This window comes from Phyllostomus discolor, chromosome 5 (genome assembly GCF_004126475.2).
Source record: "Phyllostomus discolor isolate MPI-MPIP mPhyDis1 chromosome 5, mPhyDis1.pri.v3, whole genome shotgun sequence".
NCBI classification, from domain to species: Eukaryota; Metazoa; Chordata; class Mammalia; order Chiroptera; family Phyllostomidae; genus Phyllostomus; species Phyllostomus discolor.
The window spans coordinates 43565511-43578166 of record NC_040907.2 but is presented as its reverse complement, the minus strand read 5'-3'; the positions used below and the strand labels follow the sequence as shown (position 1 = coordinate 43578166).

Genomic DNA, 12656 nt, shown 5'->3' with positions numbered 1-12656 from the left:
TTTGGGAACAGATAAACAGTAACTTGCCTGATTAATTCAATAAAGGAGACAAACCACTTCAGTTGCCAGTGGCTTCTCATTTCCGGAAAATTCTTTTTGCCAAAATATTTGTAAAAAAGATATATTAAACAAATGAATTTTTACTTCTGCAAACAGTTTGCCTCAATGTACCTCCCTCCACCTTCCATTTCAGATCAAGGCTTTTAAAGGAGCTGAAATGCAGTCATGAAATTAGAAAATGGAATGTAACTGCCCTGTTGTTGCCATTTGGCACAGCTCAAGCCACAGGGCATAGTGGTTTATTTTCCTTCTAAGTACAAAAATTTTTTCTTAAGTAATATTGAGAAAACTTCCTTTGTGGAGGTCTTATGAAGAATTCACTCATTAAACTTAGTTTAAAATGTTATTGTTTTGGATTATAAAAATAACATTTACTTATTTTAGAAAATTTGGAGAACATAGAATAACTTCCCATAATATATAATGAAGGAAAATCCCACCACACTAAAAGCTTTTTCCTGCACAAGTATTCACTGAATACCTACTCTGTACCCACACATTGTTAGGCACCAGGCATCATCAAGAAACCAGACAGCTAAGATTGCTGCTTTTGTAGAGTTTGTTTTAGTGGGAGAGAAAGGACATATGTAAGTAAAGAAGTGTCAATTATAAATGGTAAAAAATGTGTGAAGACAAATAAGGTGGTATTTTAGGAAGTAAAAGCACATTAGATCAGATGAAGAGGAGGGTCTTTCTAAAGTGACTTATGAGTAAAATCTGAGGAGAAGATTGAAACACCCATAAGAAGAGTCATGGACAAAGCTTGGAGGGGAAGAGAAAGGATGTCAGAATGACTGAAATATTGTGTGTTAGGGAGGATATGATATAAGATAAAGTTATGACGTGGGAAATAAACATTTGGTTGTATATCCTTCTAGTCTTTTTTCTGTGCTTTGGCATAACATTATGTTGACAATTTTCTCACAATAATAAATGTTTTCATAAAATGATAAAAGGCCTTAACCAACCCAGTGGAAGCTCCAGAAAAAGTATTGCCTTTCAGAGTTGTTTTTTTGTGGGTCCAAAATGGTCTGGCCTCCTCCTTCAATATGAAATGCATTGGGAAGAGTATGACCTTGGACCAGGTGACACTGCAGCTGAGGAGGACCCTGGATGCTGTTGGTTATACCAAGCATAATTAAGAGAATCAGATGAGACATTCTATAAGGAAGTGTGTAATGCTAAAACTTTGGATACATACTAGCTAAATAAATAAAGCAGTAATAAAAATATGCATAATGTGCTCAGCATTAAGCTTTATTTGGTATAAGCCAAAGATGTATCTATCAGTTAGCTTTTGCTGCCTTACATACAACTCCTAAAATAGTGATTTAAAACAACCACAACACTTTATTTATGTCCTGAGTTTATAGCTCCACTGAGTGGTTCTTCTAGTCTGGATTAAACTCAGTTGATTTCTGCTAGACTAGCCTGTGCATCTGTTCTCAGCTGGTGGGTTGGCCAGCTACCAGATGGTCCAGGATAGCCTCACTCCCTTGTCTAGCAGTTGGCAGGCTAAAGGTTGGAGTGATGGAGATCAATGGGCTACCTGTCTTTCGTCATCCCACAGACTAGACTGGGTTTTTCACATGGTGGTGGTCATCGCATTCCCACAAACAGTGTAGATTTATCCGCAGAGTCCAAGCACTGTCCAAGTCCCAGCTTGCTTCATGCTTTCTAATCTCTCACTGGCCAGGGCAAATCAAAAGGTCAACCTAGATTCAAGGAGTGGAGAACCAAACTAAGCTCATAATTAAAGGAGAAGGATTGAGGAGAGACATGTTTTGTGATATATTACAAAAGGACTCCTTAAAGTGAATGTACACAGGCTAGCTGTGTCATTCAGGATCTCACCTGGAAGTCTGTTCACCACATATGTTTCCAATGAAAAGGCTGTAATAAAAAGACTACTTGCAGAGAGATTGGCAGAGTTAAGGAAACAAACAAGGGGTAGTGAGGGTCCCAGAGAATAGACACAGAAAGAGTCCAGTATCATCTCTAGACCTGAAAGGACAAGGGTAGACAATGAAGACACTGCAGCTGGGTGAAAAACTGGAGTCCTGGAGGGACCCCACTTGTGTTTCAGAGGTGGCACTAAGTCAGAGAAGGAGCAAAAAAGAAATACTCTTGATTTTATTGAAGGTATGCCCTCAGCAGAAAGAGAGTAGGAAGTAGGATGGGGCTGGGGAGGAGGTGAGGAAGGAAATACTTAAGTCTAACTTCATTCTGATCCCACAGAGAGTTCTAGAACATGAGATTGATTTCACCTTGAGGTATGAGGCTGCCATGCTAGTAAGCTATTGGATGTGGGCTAAGCACTGGATGGGATGTGACCTCTTATACTAGATGACTCCCCATTCAGCTAAGGATGATGCTCTGGAGAAAGGAGTGGCAGTGAGTCGCTGGAAGCCAGACTTCAGAGAGCTGTGTGGGAGCTTTGCCTGTAAATGGGATCCAGCAGGGCAACAGCAGTCTTTCCACACTCTGATTCCCCTCCAGTGCCTGTAACTGAGGGAACTCAACTGGAGCCACCCAAACAGCAGGGATTTGCCTCCCAGAAATACAAATCCAGACACAAAGTTTAACCCAAATATCAAGAAATTGAGCTCAAGATAGACTGTGTGTTCAGCACACTTTCAGAGGAATGTTGATACATTTAGAGGGTGATCATGGGGAAAAAAAAGAAAATTTTCAACCTATGTCCTCTGAGGTGAAGAAACTAGTGATACTCATCTGGAAGAAGAGAGTATTCAAGGGGGCCAAAGAGAGCTTTTCTTTCTAGACCATCCCCAAGGCTGACAGGCAAAAGAAACAAGCCTTATTCTGTGTGGACTTGCAGGTAAAAGAACAACCAGTGATGAATAAAAAAGGAACTACAGAATTCGACTCAGTCTTGGGAAGTATATTTATACTATCATAGAAATCTTAAAATGGATCAGGCTACCAGATAAAGAAGTGGGTGTCTCATGCCTGAAAATAAGTGCATTAGGTTTGGGATATTATATGGGTGATTGAAATATGAAATATATAGTGGGATTTGACCAGATTCATGTGCTTTTCAGGCCTAAGACTACTTTCTAGTATGGAATTGAATCCAGCATTATTCTAGCAGGCAGACAGTTATCAGCATGGATGTGTATATGTGTGCAAAAGCCAGAGGGGTAGGTGGCTCAGGAAAGAAGGATATTTGAAGTTTACCTTTGCTTTTATAAGGAGATAAAGGGCTAGAAAATAGCATCAGTATAAAAAAAGGATTTTGGTGGAGGAGTAGAGTGGAAGCAATGGAAGGAAAGAAATTGAATTTACCTGGGTAGTCCTACCACTCTCAGATCAATTGATAAGAATCCTCAGTGGCTCTTCAGATAGCCCCATAGGCTATTTACTTAGGTTATTTGTCAAAATATGAATGTAAAAAGTGGTTGTCTTAAAATTATGACATATGAACTTTACTAATTCTTTTTTAATCCTCAACCAAGGATATGTTTATCACTTTTAGAGAGAGGGGAAGGGGTTAGGGGACAGATATAGGAAGGGGTAGGGAGAGAAAAGGGAGGAGAAAGAGAGAGAGAGGTGAGAGAACATTAACCCCATATGTGCCCTGACCATGTATCGAGCCCACAACCTAGGTGTTTGCCCTGACCAGGAATCAAACCCACAGTCTTTCTGTTGTAAAGGACAATGTTCCAACTAACTGAGTCACCCAGCTAGGGCTTTTACAAATTCTTAAAAATGTATACTTGTTTCTGGCAACTCTAAATTATAAAAACGGGAATTTTATTTATGTTGCTTATGGAAGAACTTAACTTAGAGTTGGAAGAACACTTGAACATAATTTAGTTCAACCTCCTGCATTGTATCCTCTGCAGGTAGTAACACAGTCCCTGCTCACACACTTACATGATAGGGAGATTCCCACTGCCTGAGGCATTTGCTCCACCTATTCCTTAAGGATGATCATCTTTCTATGCTAATTTATCATTCCAGACTCTACTGTCTACTTGAGGATGGCACTAATTTCAGTCAGGATGTTTCAGGCTGCAAGTAACAAGAAGCCTTCTCAATGAAGGGCTCTAACTCTTGACTCTACCATCTTCAAGGATGTTTAATTCTCAGGCTGGTAACAAGATGTCAACCACAGTCCCAAGCATCACATCCAGATGTAACCACATACAGGGAAAAGGTGACTTTTTATGGAGAGTGCAGACTCCTTTCCCAGAAGCAAACCCAGCAGACCTTCTCTTACATTTCATTCATTTGAATTAGAATTGTGATGATTCTCTTAGACCAATCAACTGGGGAACAATGGACACAGAAATCAGTCATTGGCCCTAGTTACCTTTCTTCACTCTCAATTCCCCTATATCCTTTTACCCTGCTTTGATGGGTTTAGGAAGGGAGTGAATGTATGTATGGAAGAAGGTAAATGGTGAAGTAACTAATTAGGGTCTCTTTCTTCAAATCAAGAACAAAGGGTTACTTCTTCACTTGAAAGTATTTGTCATAGTTTGGACTTTGTCTAATGGAGTTTGACTCTTCAAGTTTGATTTCCAGTCCTATTCTTCACTATTTGGATGGTGTTGTATAAGTCACTTAATCTCTCTGCACTTTTTGTTCCTAGTTTAAAAACTGGAAATAATAATTATATCTACTTCAAAAAATTGTTATGAGGATGAATGTATAAATGCATGCTGAAGTACTTAGAATATTGCCTACCATGTTGTAAAGCTTCAATAAGTGCATTATTATTAAATGATTGTCTTTGCCTCTATGGAGTAGTAGCTTTTAAAAATAACCCCCCTCATTCTCATTATCTTTCTAATAAAATAAGGACAATATTGCAAGTACATTTCCTTCAGAATGGTTGTAAGGATCACATTAGGTTTATGTAAAACACCTGAATTAAGTTCATGTTCAGTAAATTTAGTAGATAGCGTGATGCAATGGGACAAATATAAGCCTTGAAATTTGATAGAGTAAAAACAGCATCTTACTGGGGCAAAGCATTCCTTTCTGCCCCTTAGTCTCCTCATCTATGAAATGGAGAAAGTAGCTGTTTGTCTTTCTCAGGTGAGTTCGGAAAGTTGAGTAAAATCATTCATCTAAAGCAACCTCCTGATGGCACACAGTGAGGCTCATTGGATAAGCCAGGTGACAGTGCATATTTGCTTATGTTATGGAGGGGCTGTAGTAAATCTTTTTTGATGAATGCCTACCTTGATCCAATCACTTTTCTTGCATCTGTGCATGACACCATAAAGCATAAGACATTCCAGATAGGAGTTTGCAGTGCAGGCAGGGGAAGGGTGGTTAGTGCTAAACCCTAGTGTCCGTTGCTTTGTAGATGCCCTGACAGAGTATTCCCCAGGAATTCTTAACCCCTATCTGCAGGCACCTTGGTACAGATTTTAAGAACTCTTTATCATGTGCATTAAATAGTAAAAATTGAAGATGTATTTTTATTTCTTTTCTTTTAACATGGCTGCCAGCTCTGTCCAACCACAGTGCGAGTGTAATTTATCCAGTTTCTGCAGGGTTAGTAGCTATATAAAAATGTGGTCTTCCAAAGGGACACCATTTTCTACCCATTTCTGAACACTTCTAAGGGAGATTGTTTGAGAAGACCTGGGCAGGTTCTAGTGCCTGACTGGCTCCTGCACCTTCCCACACACAGATGGTAAGAGACAGCTCTCAGACAGGGCCCTCCTGGTATCCACACAGCTCTCTGCTCTTGTCACAGGGCCATGCACACTCTGCTTTCTCGTCTCTTCGGCTTAGAAGAGAAAGAAACATGCTGCAGAGAGCTCATCTCTTCTGTCTCAAGCCAGTTATGGGAGATGGTTGGATGGGAGAGTGGCAGAGCCAGAAAAAGAAGCCGCCTTGTCTCTGCCAAGCGCGTGCTCCTGCTGCCAATTGCAACTCTGTGTGTAGACAGTCTGTGCAGCAGATTAGGACCCGCCTCAAGCCCGCATCTGCCCGGGGCTCTTTCCAAGTATAGTTTACTGCTCACCACCCCGCCCCTGAGAATATCATCTCCCCAATTACCCCCCAACCCTCCATGACAGCTTCCTGTCAATTGACTCTCCCCCACAGTCTTTTTTGACAAATCTCAGAGATGCAACAGCTGGTCACCCTTCAAGACTTCCACATGTCTCTGTTGCCACTTATGCAGATTTATTTCTTCCTCATTGATTTCTTTCTATTTTTCCTCTTCTGTTTTGTGGGTATCAGCTAACAGTTTACATTCTCTTGTATTGCTCAGTTCTCTCTATTTGAAGTTCCTACCTTGTGGCAACTTCTGCACATATGGACTTTCCAATTATAAAGTTATAAGAAACAATAATAGATACTAGCTTGTCTCTACTTATTCTGTTCCACTGTTCAAAAAGTTTTCATGCAAGCAGTCATGTTATGACCTCTTTCTGAAGTAAACACCTGATGCAGGAGTTTATTGTCAACTTTTCATGAAAGATTGAAGAAGCTTCAAAATAATAATTATATGGTGTGTTTAATATAAGAACAAGCATCCACACACCCACCATCAAATTTGCAAAATAGGGCATTATTAGTACCTCTGCACCCCTCCATCTCAGCACCCCACTCTCCTTTTCCCACAGACATCACAGCCATCTAAATCTTAGGTTTATCACTCCTTGCCTGCCTCTGTGGTTCTACATTTAGTTGTGCTTTCTTTAAAGATGGGATGAAAAGAAAATTATACTGTTTGTGTTTTCTTGAACTGTGTTCTTAATGAGATGGCCTAGCCACATGTGGCTACTGAGCACTGGAAAAGTGGCTAGTCCAATTTGAGATGACCTGTACATAAAGTGCACACCAGATTTTGAGGATTTAGTAGTAAAAATAATGTCATATATCTCCATATTTTTTATTTTGGCTACATGTTGAAATAATAACTGTGGCTATATTATGAATAAAATATATTATTACAATTAATTTCATTTGTCTCTCTATATTTTAACATGGCTAATAGAAATTTTAAAATTAAATGTGTCTCACATCATATTCTGTTGGACAGAGCTCCTCTAGAACTTATATTTTTGCCTAGTGTGTTTTTTATGAGATTCAAACATGGCGGGGTTAGTGGCAGTATAAATTGTCTGTTGCATTCTCCTTTATTTTTCCATAGTGCTGTTGGTAGACAGTTGGATTTGTTTCATTTTTGCCTCAGCTGTAAACAGTGTTGCCTGAGTGAGCAAGAGTTTTTTTAGGGTACTGCTAGGTTCTGGGATTTATACCTATACACCTTAGTAGATACACAAATTGTATTCTGAACTGGTTGTGCCATTTTCACTTCTACCAGCAGCATAAGGTAATTCCCATGTTCTATACCAGGGGTCAGCAAACTTCTGTAAAGACCCATATAGTAAATATTTGAGGTTTTAGCTCCAAGTGTTAAAATTGAGCAACTGTTTTCCATGAAAAACTAGTAGTCCTTTTTACACTTTTTAAAAAGATTTTATTTATTTATTTTTAGAGAGAGAGGGGAAAGGAAGGAGAAAGAGAGAGAGAAACATCATTGTGTGGTTGCCTCTTGCACACCCCATGCTGGGGACTTGGCCCACAACCCAGGCATGTGCCCGGACTGGAAGTCAAACCAGCAACCCTTTGGTTCACAGGATGGAACTCAATCCATTGAGCCACATCAGCCAAGGCTTTTTACTAGTTTTCATTTAAAAAAGTAAAAAAAAAAAAATTGGATCATGGGCTGTACAAAAGCAAATTGTAGGCTAGATTTGGCCCACAGACTTGAGTTTGCCAATTCTTCTCTATATCATTAACTACCTTTGATATTATCCGATTTTAATTTTAACCAATCTTATGGGTGCAAAGTGATGTTTCACTTGGTTTTAATTTATATTATCATACTCACTAATGAGGATGAGCTTCCTTTCATTGGTTTATTGACCTGTCATGTTTTCTTTCTGTGAAATTCTTGTTTAATTCTATTGCCCATTTTTATTGATCTGGTTTCATTTTATAGGCAATGGAACTTCCCTTTGTTGAGAGAAAAGATTATATGAATGTTCTAAGATCACATAGCTAGGAAGAAACAGATCATGGACCCAGGTCTTTCTTCTAATTATAATGTTTTTCATCCTTTCACTAAAAACAAAGTCTAACAGTGTTATAATGTTTCATACTCTTATTTAATACTACTGTTCCCTTTTCCAGGTAAATATATTTTCTTCTTAGCTTCCAGTAGATTTCATAATGCACATCTGGATAAATAAAGGTAGCAACTTTTTATGATTGAGATTTGCTTTAAGAGCATCACATTGCTAGAACTGTGCAGCTGTTTTTCTCAGTTCATGTTTTATAGAGCATGTCATAGCTATTCTCTCTTCCTAATCATGAGAATCTAATTATACTTTTTTCATTTGGAAAGCTAGACTTCCCTGGTTGTCTTGCAACTTTTGATGGCCATGTGATGTGCATGGAAGTCCATTAAGTGGAACTTCTGGGAAAAGTTATTATTCTCCTGATAAGAGGAATAGATTCAGCTTGTACTGGCCTTTGTGTCTCCCCTCTACTTCTTCCTGGAATTTACTCAAAACCCAACAGTGCTGTAGCCATCTTGCAAGCATAGAAAATAGAAAGATTCTGTATTTCCAGTGACCTCCTTGGCCACCTGCACCAACCATGGACTGCCTCCAGATGTCTTATTATTGGAGAAAAATAAAACCTCCTTCCATTTAAATAAGTTACTCTACTTAGGTTTCTGCCAAAACAGCTAAAGCCAACTCTGAGGAAGGCAGAAACAAAGACTGACAGAAGTTCTACCTCATATTTGAATCACTTTTAGGAAATAATATTTCAGGAAAAAATGATAAATTCTGCAGAAGACACATCATAGGAAGTTCTTTAAAATTGTTTAAAGAACCATTGTATATTACAGGAAAACTTTTCCCATTTTCTCAGCATTTTATTCTATAAAAATTGAGGAGCTAAGCTGTAATATAAAACAACACTGTTACTTACTTATTTAGCTTTATCGATGAAATTAAACAAGAATACGATAAGAGTGTCCCTAGAATCTGTGCTAAGGCACCAGGTCATAATATCTAAAACCATAAAAGGAGTTCCTTCTTTCTTTCTGCTGTGTTGTGTATTCCATTGCATAAATGTACCATAGTTTTTTGATCCATTCATTTATTGATGGGCACTGATGTTGCCTCCAGCACTTGGCTATTGTAAACTGCACTGCTATGAACATTGAGGTGCATAGGTTCTTTTGAATTGGTGTTTCAGGGTTCTTAGGATATAATCCCAGCAGTGGAATTTCTGGGCCAAAAGGCAGTTCAATTTTTAGTTTTCTGAGGAAATTCCATACCATTTTTCCACAGTGACTGCACCAGTCTGCATTCCCAACAGTGCACTAGGGTTCCCTTTTCCCCACATCCTCTCCAACACTTGTAGTTTGTTGATTTGTTTATGATGGCCATTCTCATGGGTGTGCAGTGGTATGTCATTGTGGTTTTAATTTGCGTCTCTCTGATGGCTAGTGAAGCTGAGCATCTTTTCATATGTCTCTGGGCCCTTTGTATGTCCTCTTTAAGTGTCTGTTCAAGTCTTTTGCACTTTTTTAAAATTGGTACATGGGCTAGATTATATTTTATTTTATTTTTTTCAATTTTTAAAAAAGATTTTATTTATTTTTAGAGAGGGAAGGGAGGGAGAAAGAGAGAGAGAAAGAAACATCAATGTGCAGTTTCTGGGGACCATGGCCTACAACCCAGGCATGTTGCCCTGACTGGGAATCAAACCTGCAATGCTTTGGTTCACAGCCTGCACTCAATCCACTGAGCTACACCAGTCAGGGCTCTTCTGCCCATTTTTTAATTGGGTTGTTTGTCTTCCTGGAGTGTAGTCATGTGGGTTCCTTATATATTTTGGAGTTCAAACCCTTGTCTGAGATATCATTGGCAAATATGTTTTCCTATACAGTTGGTTCTCTTTTCATTTTAATGCTGTTTTCTTTAGCCATGCAGAAGCTTTTTAATTTTATGAGGAACTTAATCAACAAAACAAACAAGCAGACAAAATATAACCAGAGACATTGCAATTAAGAACAATCTGACAGTAACAAGAGAGGATGTAGGAGGGGATAATGGAGGGGAAGGCAGAAGGGTTTTCAGGAACAACTATAAAGGACACATGGACAAAATCAAGGGGGTTTGGAAGCAGGGGAAGGAGATGGGGATGGCTCATGTGTGTGTGGTGGGGGAAAGGAGGCTAAATGCAGATAACTGTACTTCAAGAACAATAAAATAATTTTAAAATAAAATAAAATCACAAAAGGACATTAGTGTGGTAAGGGAGACAAAACATGGGATTTTGAGGTTGAGCAGCATTTTGAGCAGACATTCTGTATTCAAAATTTGACTGTGTCAGTTACTAGCTATTTGGTCTTTGGCTTGCTGGGTTTTATTTAGTCATCTGTAAAGTAAGGGTAATAACACTGTCTTTATAACATATTTGTTATAAGGATTAAATGCCTTTACAGCATCCAGCACTTCTCTTAGATCCTTTCTCTTCTTCTGAGAATGATTTTGGTAAGGAAAACAAATATATAATGAGTAAAAAATAATTTTTAGATGTAAGGCAGCCTGAAACATGGATTTCAAATAGCTGTGAGGATCTTTGATAATTGAATGGTTAGGTTGAAAAATAAAGATATTTATCATTTTTTAAAGATTTTATTTATTTAATTTTAGAGTGGGGAAGGGAAGGAGAGAAACATCAATGCACAGTTGCCTCTCATGTGCCTCCTACTGGGGACCTGGCCTACAAACCAGGCATGTGCCCTGAATGGGAATTGAACAGTGATGCCTTGCTTTGCAAGCTGATGCTCAATCCACTGAGCTACACCAGCCAGGGCTATTTATCATTCTTTAGCTTTAACTAGTACTTGAAGACTATTAAAACAACACCCCCACCACAGATGTGCACACACACAAGAGTCACCTCAGTAAGTCCCACTTATTCTTCTAGTTTCAGCATTGGTGTCACTCCCTTAGAATGCCTTGCCCAACTGCTCTCTTCAGTTTGTGCTTCCTCCTGATTTGCCTTTTAACATTTTTTATTGTAATCACCTGCTTGCTTACCTGCTGCTTCATTCCCTAGACTGGGAGCTGCTTAAAGGCAGGGAAAATGTTAATTCACCATCTTATCCTACTACTGAACACAGTTACTGACATAGTAGATGTTTATCAAGTACTTTTTGAATGCATTAGTGACAAGTGAAGCAGTGAGTAAACGGGTGACTTCTACATGTTTGTGTGCAAGGCCAATCCATGTAGATTGTCATCAAAGGACCTAAAATATAGCCACTCTCACTGGAAATTTACTCACTTAAGTAAAACATTATAATTGAAAACTAACTGGATTGCATGAAGGTCAGAAAAATGGAGATAAGGGGTAAAAATCTATCTGTGCCCCTCTGTCCATCAACATGTCTCATGGGAGTAGAAGTTCTTATTCAAAGTGACATAAAGAAGACTGCTATCCTAAAATTTAGGATTTGAATATTCCTTTGACTGAAAAGCAACATTTCTGAAACATAACAGCCATGCTTTATGGAAAAAATGTGTCCTTTGTAGATGACTAACACTGAGACTTGATCCATATATTAATATAATTCTACATCAATATAATAAAACAATGCAAATAAAATATAAATAAATATAAACAAACTATATACTTATAAAATAAAAAGTAATAAAACAAAACAATAAAACTCTATTTTATATCTCAAACAACATTGATATTCACATAATTACATATGTTAATAGATTTTTCACATTAAAATTTTTGGTAAATGTAGAAAGAATAATTTTCTCAAAATGTCCTCAACTAGACTAGCCCCATAAACACAAGAGTTCCCATTTAGATGACCATTATAACATGCCTTATCACAGGCAGAAAAAATATCATGTCAGGTTTGGGAATAAAGACTGCTAATTGATCATACACAAGAAACTGTTAAGAGTCCCCATTAAATATATGCTATTAAGAAAACTCCAAAGAAGAAAAATTTTATGGACTTTACCTCCAAAGGAATAAAAATAAGACCAGCACATTAATAAGAGGGAAGACTAGGAGATCTCACATTTTTTGAAGTAAATTTCAATTGGATTAAAGAAGTAAGTGTAATAAAAATAAAATAATAAGTGCAAAAGAAAATAGAGATAATTTTTACTTTATTTTTTTAATTTATTTTTTCCATGTCCCCCCATTCATAACACAGACCAGGCAAAGGGCCCGTCTGAGGTGTATATGGGGTGGGTCCACTCTGCCTCCTCCCTCTGCACAGGCAGTGCAAGAACACAGCCTGTGGCAAGCACCAGAAGGCCAAAATAGAGATGATTTTTAAAAATCTTGTCAGAGGTAGAAGACATTTAGAAACAAAAGAGAATAATAAAAAAAAATAGCAAAGCCAGAAAGATCCCAAACAAAAGTAAATTAAAAAAATTGATAAGATGACAATTTAAGACAGTAATAAGAAGAATTTGGGAAAAGTATATATTTAAATCTCTACATTAATTATTTTACTAAAATGAATTCTCAATAGATACATA

At 37.9% G+C, this 12656-nt stretch overlaps 1 non-coding gene across 1 annotated transcript; it reads right to left on the bottom strand.

The window, feature by feature from the left end:
- Positions 1–12300: 12300 nt before the first annotated feature.
- LOC114498322 lies at positions 12301–12431 on the bottom strand. The gene has a single exon (XR_003684752.1). It is a non-coding gene; the product is annotated as a small nucleolar RNA SNORA51 (small nucleolar RNA).
- Positions 12432–12656: the final 225 nt, after the last annotated feature.